This window comes from Calidris pugnax, unplaced genomic scaffold (genome assembly GCF_001431845.1).
Source record: "Calidris pugnax isolate Ruff unplaced genomic scaffold, ASM143184v1 scaffold128, whole genome shotgun sequence".
NCBI classification, from domain to species: Eukaryota; Metazoa; Chordata; class Aves; order Charadriiformes; family Scolopacidae; genus Calidris; species Calidris pugnax.
In genome coordinates this window covers 459,863-469,649 of record NW_015090851.1, presented here as the reverse complement: position 1 = coordinate 469,649, position 9,787 = coordinate 459,863, and the positions used below count along the sequence as shown (strand labels likewise).

Genomic DNA, 9,787 nt, shown 5'->3' with positions numbered 1-9,787 from the left:
GGGGGGGTGGTGGTGGGGGGGGGGCCGTGCACACCCACCGGAGACCCGGCCAATTCAGGCAGGGCAGCGCTGCACGACAAGCATCTGTCACACAGCCCGGAGAGGCGACGGATGGACGGAGCTCAGCTCTTCGCGCCGAGGGCGCCCAGCATCCCGGCCGCCGAGCCGCACCGAGGAGGGCGCGGGCAGACGGAAGGAGGAGAGGAGCGATCCCCGCCGAGGTAGCATCGCTGATGAGCGGGAGCAGCGGGTCCCCGGAGCGAGCCCCGGGTTTAGGGCAGGCTCGCACATTTAATCGAGGCTTATATAGCACGTCCTTGTGCATAAAAAGGCAGGTTTGGCTGCTTCCTCCCACGCCTGAGCGCTGCAGCGAGTCACTATCCGAGAGATCAGGACTAGCAAAGGCTTATGAATGAAAAGAAATGCAGCATAAGTAAATCAATGCGAGCTAACGGACTCCAGCCTATGAATAAATTATTAATTTGTGCTCACAGAAGAATCCTCTTGACATAAGCAAACATAAGATTGCAAGCTCTTCCACAGAGAGAGCAGCGTGGGGAGCAGGAGGGATCGGTCCAGGTATTTTTGTTGCTGTTGCATTTTAAAACCTTCCTTTTGCTCTTATTCTTCTCCCTCTGCTTGTTTCTCACCTTCTTCTCCACTAAATGCACAGACTTAGAATAGCAATTGAACTTTAATGTAAATAAGTATGGCAAGACCTGGAGATGATCTGAGCATGGGCTGAGTCATCCTTGCATCATGCAATACAGCTCCATTGCCCGCTCCAGAATTCTAGTTTCTTCCCACTGTAGTTAGAATTAACACCTCAAAATATTCACTCTGCCTTTGTATACTGTTCTTATCTCGTTTAACATTTGCTGTCTTGAAGCTAGATATGTAGTACCTGTATTTTTTTCCACATTAACATTTCTAAGAGCACTGAACAGTTTGCTTTAAATATCAAAACCTCTCTTCAGCACCTGGCTGACAAAAGCTTTCTGCTTTCTCAGAAGAAACTAGAAGTTTAAAGATAGAAAGACTACCTTAGGGAAACTATAGAACAGCGTAGCGTGGTACGCTGCAACTTTCACCACCCACTGGCCATCCTCACCAGGAACAGCACAGAGATGATATTTCTGTCTGTACTATTATCTTCATATGAAGGCAATAATGAGAGTTTTGTTAAAAGGGACACATTTTGTGTATTAATCAACCATTTTGAAAGTCCTATTATCTGTGCTGTTACTGTGGATTTTCTAAGCAGTGTTTTAAATATGCTGCCATGTCACCAGGTGTTCAGCCTACCTACAGGCAGAAATGTAAAAATGCACATGGCTGACTAACCGTATATAATTAATTATGTGCCCTTTGAACATATTATATAAACAATAGCATCTTTTCAAAACTAGGAATGAAAAAGGAATCGTGGACTGTCTCGCTACTTGTGCTGTTTAGCTTTTTTACATGCTGAACAATGTCAGGAAGGAAATTCATAAAGCTAATTTTGTGGGACTCAAATTAACACCAATGCTTATCTGCTTCAAGTCAACACAGGGCACTGGTGACAAGTAAGAGCTCCCCTCATCCTTCCAAGAATTACTGTAAGCCTTAGAAACTTTTTGAAAGCACATACAAAGTGGCCATGTTCTATAGGCCTGAGAAATTTAACATATATTAAAACCATCACTAATTATTTGCAAGAAAAGATAATAAAGTCATTTGTCAAACCTTGACTTTATTTACATTTATTATACATTCAATACCATGTCAGATCTACAATTTATGCATGTGGCATGTATAACTCAGCACTCACATTTTTTTAATATAGGAATCCTATTTCTACTATCGCTAGTCTCAGAAAAAAAAAGAAATCACTTGAAAAAGAAATTTATACTTGGCAGTATGAGCATGGACACCTCCTTTTGTGTTCATGAACATTTGTATGCATTCTACCATAGCGTGCTCTCAGCATCTTTCATTAACACACGCTGTTTATATTCATGCAGTTATTTCCTTCCTCTCGATAATTCAGTGAATGGAAAGGAAGCCTATCCTGTAACAGTGCTTTAACACCTACAAACCAGACAGAAACACAACACTGCTTTCTGTCAAGCTACTGTATCCTGGCCTGACCACTGCTGCCTATTCCTGCTACGCAGATCTCACTGCAGTGAAGACACCAGGCTCAAAACTAATGTTACCACATGCCCCGTGTTGCCCTCATGAGGAGGATGCAGAAACTTTCCCAAGTGGGTTTGCATAAGGCCCAAGGAAAATAAATAGACAAAAAGCAGTGGTAAGTTCTGATGAAAGGTTTGAGTCTTTCATAGCAGGATTATAGCAGTGTGCTTCATTATTTGGTATAGCCTCGTGATGTCCTGGAGCAAAGTCGGAAGAAAGCTAAGTTTCAAAACATAGTAGTGGATTTATGTTTTGGAAGTAATGTGACATTTCTATCATGTCCTTATGCTGTTACAGATAACTGCCGAATCTGGAAGAATCTCTAAGTGCTGGTCCCACTAGAACAACGCACATACAGATAACTGATGGGAGAATGAAAATGTTTATGCACTTAGCAAATTTACGTTCTAAAACCAAAGTGCATCTTAGCAGTAAGTGCAGGTAGGTTACTGACACGCCAGTGGTCTCAGAAGCAGAGCTCTCCATACAAGTGTATTAAGTTGGATCGCCCTGCCCCCAGCCCCCCATTTTTAAGGGATAAAAATGGCATCTAATCTCCTGCTGTGTCTTTGATGATCAAGTACAATAGCGCATTTTAGTATCTCACAGAAAATGAAAGAAGCTGTTTTCCCCATGAAAGCAGAAATAAAATTTGGACACGTGAATCATCAAGAGTTGTAATAGAAAGTCACAGGCACGGTCACAGGCAGTTGATGAATCCCCAAAGCTTTTGCAGTGTACCATATTCAGCAAATAACTGAGGGACTGGGGGGAGAAAAACAACAATGACAAAAAAATCAAACCACAAAACCCTAACCAAATAAAAAATAAAAACCCACCAGGTCAAGGGCAAAGGGTAATATGGGATATGACACAAAGGCTGTACAGAACACAGACTAAGGAAAAGTCCTGACCATAAATACTTATAGTAACTGTACCTGACAAATTAATGCCATTGTTTTTTCCTGTCTCTACCTCCAGATATATCTACCCTTATAAAAGGGTGCAGGAAGAGGGTCACATCAGAGGATACTTTGAGGTCTTCTGATTAGACACGTACCAAGCCGTAATAAAAAGAAATTGAAAAAATAAAAAAGAAAAAAAAGAAAAAAAGAAAAAAAGAAAATCAATCGAGAGGCATAGAGAGAAGAGAACATATGGTGCAGGGGAGAAGAGTAGGAGGAAATGATATAATTAACACAAATGTTTATTGTATTTCTTTTTTCAGATGCTTATCTACAATGAGTTCTAAACAGAGGAATAAATGCAGAAGGCTAAAGTATTAAAAGCCTTGCTGAAGATGCAAGCCACCTCCAAAAAAAGGAAATACGTCAGTTTATCTATATTCCACATATATTAGAAGATTCAGATACTGCAAAAATAGACAAGTCCTAACTACACTGCATGATGTGGTGTTAATACTTGCTTTGTAGTATATTCCTCAGCAGTTCTAAATACTGAGATCATAATCCTCACGTGTTCTCCACAGTGCCTTTTTTTGGCACTCCCTTCCCCCCATTTTCCCTTCTCTGAAATACTTCTCTTAAAAAACGAGCCCTTAAATAAAGGCAGTGGGAAGGCAGAAAAAAAAAGGAAGTGGAGGGATATAGCAATCTCATGTAATAAACAATTTAATATAATGTCCTGTATTGAAAATCCTTCCAACCTTTAACAATTGTATGCAACTTTTCCCTTACTTCTCTGCAAGTATTATGTTTCACATACGCTTACACATAGAAAATGAAAACAGGAGAAGTAGAGGGATAACAAAAGTCATCTCAGCTTCACAAAGCACTGAGATTGTCAGATGAAAGGCAAAATCTGAACATTCACGATTTATTATTTGGAAACAACCCAATGGTGGAAGGATTCATCAAGTAGAGTTTGCATGCTGTGAGAACACAGGCTGACTTGTTTCAAGTGAGCTGTACATCTGAGGAAGAGCAAGAGACTGCATATTAGACCTATTCTGTAGGGACTTAACATAGGTACATATATTCTTTGAATTTTATGAAAGTCCCATGTGTACAAATCTAAGTGTTTCATTGGTACAAGAATGTCTACTTATTGACCAATTCCAACCCACTTGCAGAGATTGAGGTCAAGTAATATTACTCACTGGATTAAATGCACAGTTTCACATAATGGACATGAGCTAGTGACTTGTATAAATTAAAATATTGCAAAAATTCTAAACCCCACCAGTACTTTGTATGCAACTTGGTAATATTATCATCTTGTTTGTGTATACTGTTCAGGTCAAATCAAACACTAATATTTCAGTTCATGAGACTATTAAGGGTATATGCAACCTATGTTTACATATACTGAAAAATCAGTTACATTAGAATAAATAAAACCTCTCAAGATTTAAAAAATACTAATATACACTCACAATATGTTTTAAGTATAGCATTTTAGGTTACCATCACATTATCTTTAGCACACTTCAACACCAAATAAACTTCACAGTTTGCCATAAACCCCCAAGGAATGCATGGTTAATTTAGCTTCTACAAAGCCTATGTTCAGCTGGCTTTAGCATCTCCACAAGGAGTTAAAATGTAAAAGAGAAAAGCATTATCACATCCCAGCCTATGAGAGCTCACACTGCATGGTAAGCTAGAATGCTTTAAGCTAATGATGTTTATAGCTAACCAAATCCAATTTCAGCAGTCCACTGTAGCTCTAGTCTGTTAGTGCCATTTTACATAAGCTTCATTTATTTTGAATTTTCAACTATTAAGACAAAGTCTGCATTTGGCTTTTTTTGAGTGTCATGCTAGGAAACGCTTTTCTCTAAGCAAATAAATTACCTTTTTACTCCCAAGGCTAGTGCTAGGTTGTAAATGCATTCAAAATACTTGAAAACCAAAGACAGAACTTAAAAATGAAAAACCGTAATTGAGAACTCTAACATAATGGACAGAATGCCACGGAAACAAACCAACCTAGCCTTCTTTCTCTGATGATACAAATGAGAAGTAAAGGTCACAACATATTTAAGAGCTAATCTATTACTGTCTACACACTAGAATGAAACCCCTGGCCATATCTATAATGGGCTTGTGAATGTTCACCCAAACCTTGCAAATTCCTCAGAGCCACTTTAAGGGACCCTTGTCAAAGCCTGAAATATAGACTTCAAAGGTTATGAAAAGCATTGCTTTTACTTCAGATGTTGGCAGGATTAGTGACACAAACACTGGGTACCAAAAATTATGTATGTAAGGGGGGAGAAAGAGGAGAAGTAGTACTGAGACTCTTTCAAAAGACAGGTCCTTTTGCATCACTAAATGAAGTGAAATCTATTGACAGTGAGGTTAAGTTTCCAACCACTCAGCTGAAAGCACTCTGCAAACTTTAGACTAACAATTAATTATTTTAAAAGTACTGTCCTTATTGCAAAGTTGAAAATATAGCATAGCTTTTGATCCAAGAAACAGTGCTATGTCGAGTAATTATGTAAAGCTATTTAGGTATTTCAGAGGCCTGTAATTCTGTCACTCTCCAATTAATTCCTGCATCACACAAAGGAATTTTGAGATGGAAATGTGACTTTTCTGAATTCTTGAGTATCTGATCAAAAAACTCGTAGTTTAGGCAACACAGTGCTGCTTATGAGATGCTACAGAAAATGAATTTTGTGCAATTCTATTGCAGCAGTGGCTAACCTGTGATCTACTTCTGCTCTATCACTTTGGTGAGCCTTATTTATTTATTGTGAATATTGACTGATCCTGAAAATCAAAGTTATCTCAAAAGGCTACTGGAATTAGCATATATTAAAAAGTAAACAAATTATGGTAATAAATTCCAGTATCTTGTTATATTAAAAAAATAATACAACAACATAAGAAAAAGTCCTGAAGAAGAAGGATATTAGACTGTCTTAAATATCTGATCACAACTGCAGAGTAAGACCACCAAGAATTATCAAAAGGTAAATATCATTTTAGTCTTATTGAAATGTCTTAGGAAGCACTAAATACATTTCTTAGCTTTTCAGAGTTTAAAATTGCTTTATTTAAATGGAGTGTATGCAATTCATTAATTGTCTTAAGGTCACAACAGCAACCTGATAAAACCTATTTAAGACTTGCTGCTTTATGCAAATCAAGTTTCACCTCTTCAGCAGTTACTGTTACTTTGGGTAAGAACCAAATTTAAGACTGCATTTTTTTCCACCAATGCTGGTGGCTGCTTGTTCTAGTGAACATTAGTTGAACCCTTGCTGCCTGCAAGCATAATAATACCCTATCACAGAAAAAAAAAAAAAAAAAACAACCCAAGATAGTCTCTTATTCTGGGGTTTCAAATTCTAACTTGTGCACAGTGGTCCAATTCTACTTCTATTTTATAACATTGCTTGACATTACATACCATGGAAAGCACAGGCTTTACCTGCTGAAGAACAGCATATTTATTAGGTTATTGTGGTTTTTTAAAATGCATTAAAGCATGATTATTTTTAAAAGATGCAAAGTAAAAGCAAAAATTTATACCCATAAAAATACTAATAAGTGTTAGGTAAAATATTTACCACAGTTTACAGGCTGTTAATCCATCATAATGTCACTAACATTGCTAAAGACACACTTAGACTGCAACACTCATTACTTTTTAATGTATCATTCCATTTTAAACAATAAGACTAACAAGTTCAGGCTGTAATAGACTCCCTTCCTAGGAGTGATTAAAAATAAACCCCATTCACAAATGCCATAATATGATTCTACTTATAAGCAACCAATTCTGAGCCAATGTTGTTGTTATTGGGTGTTATCCCACCCAATACTTTGGGTTACTTTTTTGTTTGTTTCCTTTTTTCCTGTGCCATAAAAACACTTCTCCTTAATCTTCAATTTGTTAATAAAATGAGGACTAATACACTAAATTTAGATAACGGATTCAATTATATTTGATCAAAGGCCAGTGACACCACCCCTTAACCCAAAAGTGATGTTTTGTTAATAAATAATATACACCATTTATCAAGGACCTCTCAAATAAGCATTAAAAAAAAAAAAGTCTGTGCAGTTCTCAGCCCTCCATCTCTCAGACATTACTAGAAATAACCATCTCCATCTGAATGGAGGATGAACTTCTTAACTTTCCCCAAACTGGTATTTTTCAAATTAGCAGAGGGCTACTGGAAAAAAGCAACAGGACATCTTGTCAACGTTTCACAGAAAAGCTTAAGAAATATATCAGACCCCAAGAGCTTCTCAGCATTACACAACCAACACATATTTTGGTATGTGTTGATGAATTTGGTATATGCAGGGACTTTTCCTCTAATACATTTTTTGTCCCACTATCTTTTTTCCCTGCAAACCCATTGCTGTGTCTCTCTACTTTCAGTTCTCGCTTTTGTCTATTGCAAACCCCACTTTTCCAAGCCACAGAATGGTACTACCCATTTTCTCATAAAAGCATATAAGATTCCCTAAACAGTTTTCTAACTTCTTTGATCCCTAAATTCAATACTCCCATCCTTCTTTCTAAATGTAGTAAAGGCTGTTCCATCCTACACACAGACTGCTGCCCATCGACTTACTGCTGGAAAAGAGAAAGTCATCTAAATCACAGCCTATGCTCAATTCTATCTAAAATTACCATAAATCTAAACTGCAGAAGCTGCTCAGCCTCCAGAACAGGAGGTGTCAGAAATTCATGAAAAGCCTTCTTTATAAGGTGTACCATGTTCATCTGGCTCTTGCCTAGTAATCAAGTGTTAAAGCTGCAAGCTCATAAGAGTACCTATTATCATCCATCACCGATCGAGACCACTGACCCACTCATCAGTGTGCTGCTAATTCACTTTGGTTTTATTGCTCACCAGGGAATCTCCACCCGAGGTGTCATTTACTTACACTGTTTAAAATTCTCCTCCCAAGCAGCTGTTCTAGGAAACTCCTTACTTTGTTTCAAGCTTTAAGATCCAAAATGAGATCTTTTCAGTTGCCAAAGGAAAAGCAATACTGTGAGGCTTTTGTTGTTAAGGAAAAGAATTAATAATTATCACTGCAAGACTTCAATAGCACTTCTTGTTAACAAGTTTCTGGTAGTAATCAGACAAAGAAGATATGAAGCAGCTCCAGAAATGCCACCATCTACATATTTTCACTTAATGTGTTAACCAATACACATACTTCAATGCATTTATATTGCAGATACTTTTGTAATCACAATAATGATTTGATTGTTTATCACTTCCTAGATTCAGAAAAAGAAAACCTATGAGGAGATTTAAGAAGCACAAGACATCCGTGTTCTATAGAGCTTTAATGGCTGAATATTAGAAATCATTGATAATTCAGCATTCTTGCTGGTGTGTTTTATCAGGATGCTGCACCATGCCCTACAAAGCTCGTATCACTTGTACCATTCTTTCATTTCCAGAGAACGAGTTTCCAAAGTCCTCAGTCTCCCAATGCACTCTTAGGTCAATTTCCCCCCATCCAAACTGTGCTCCCTACGCATGAGAGGGAGAGTAATAGCTGGAATTACTAGCTCTCCTGTTCCTGCACCTACCCTGCCAAGAAGCGACTAAAACTAAGTTTTAGGAAAAGATAGAAATACATCTAGATATATATATACACAGAGATACGTGTCTGTCTATGTATCTGTGTACATTCACATAGCACCAAGTGTAAGAGATTGGGGAGAATGAAGTTATGACTAAATGCCTTTTCTGGACATTTACTTCAGTCCAACACAAGTTATTCACATCAAAAAATTCATAACTGGAAATTACAGTATTGCATTTGTTATAAAGCTAGTGGATCTACTCAGGTTAACTTATTGCTTAACCAAACTAATTACTCCTAGGCAAAGAACGCAAGCCCTAACGCACAGCTGCGAAGCTGCAGATTTCTGAGGAGGTAAGTAACTAATTAATTCCAAAAGTAAACAAAAAACTTCTAACCGTTTCCTGAGACAATGTTTAAAGTTATTCTGGATATAATCAGTACAAGCCTAGCCTTTACCTACTGATGCATATAGTCAATGCAATTTTTAGCAAAGCTGAACGACTCTTTCCTACTACCCTGGGTAACATCTGACAACACCACTCTGTTGTCAGGGAGGAGCAGCGCTCCACAACAGCAGACTCTTCAAGCAGCACTTCTCAGAGCAGCAGTTACTGCTTCAAGAAGTAGGCAAGACCGGGGAACTGCAATAGTTGAAGACAACACATGCCATCTTTCTGGGCATCTTGCCTTTACTGTATTATCAAGAGAACTGGCATTTTACATTTTTAAGAATTGTAGATGAAGTGACTAGGGGTATATTTAGAAAAACTGGTGTGTCCTAATAGACCTTAGTTACCACAATTGGCACAATATGTGCCACCCCCATCCTGAGAGTGAAATACAGTAGCACAAACACTCTTCAAGAATACAAATTGCCAACGGGGAAAAGTAATAATCTCAAGGCTTGCATCATTTCACAGCCGAGTTGTTTGAAGACAGCCTAGCCATTACAGAAAACAGCTGTGTTATCTGGCTTTTCCTTTCATTCATTTATAGACTCGAGCTGTTTTTCTAAGTCAGTTGAAACTATTTTCCTCATTACAGGTTTTTGTTCAATATGCAAGGAACTT

General features: G+C 38.0%; 1 long non-coding RNA gene across 1 annotated transcript; it reads left to right on the top strand.

Moving 5' to 3' along the window:
• The first annotated feature begins 65 nt into the window (after window positions 1-65).
• On the top strand, window positions 66-4,377 carry LOC106888746. Its single transcript, XR_001412171.1, has 3 exons — window positions 66-221; window positions 2,479-2,622; window positions 3,410-4,377. It is a non-coding gene; the product is annotated as an uncharacterized LOC106888746 (long non-coding RNA).
• Window positions 4,378-9,787: the final 5,410 nt, after the last annotated feature.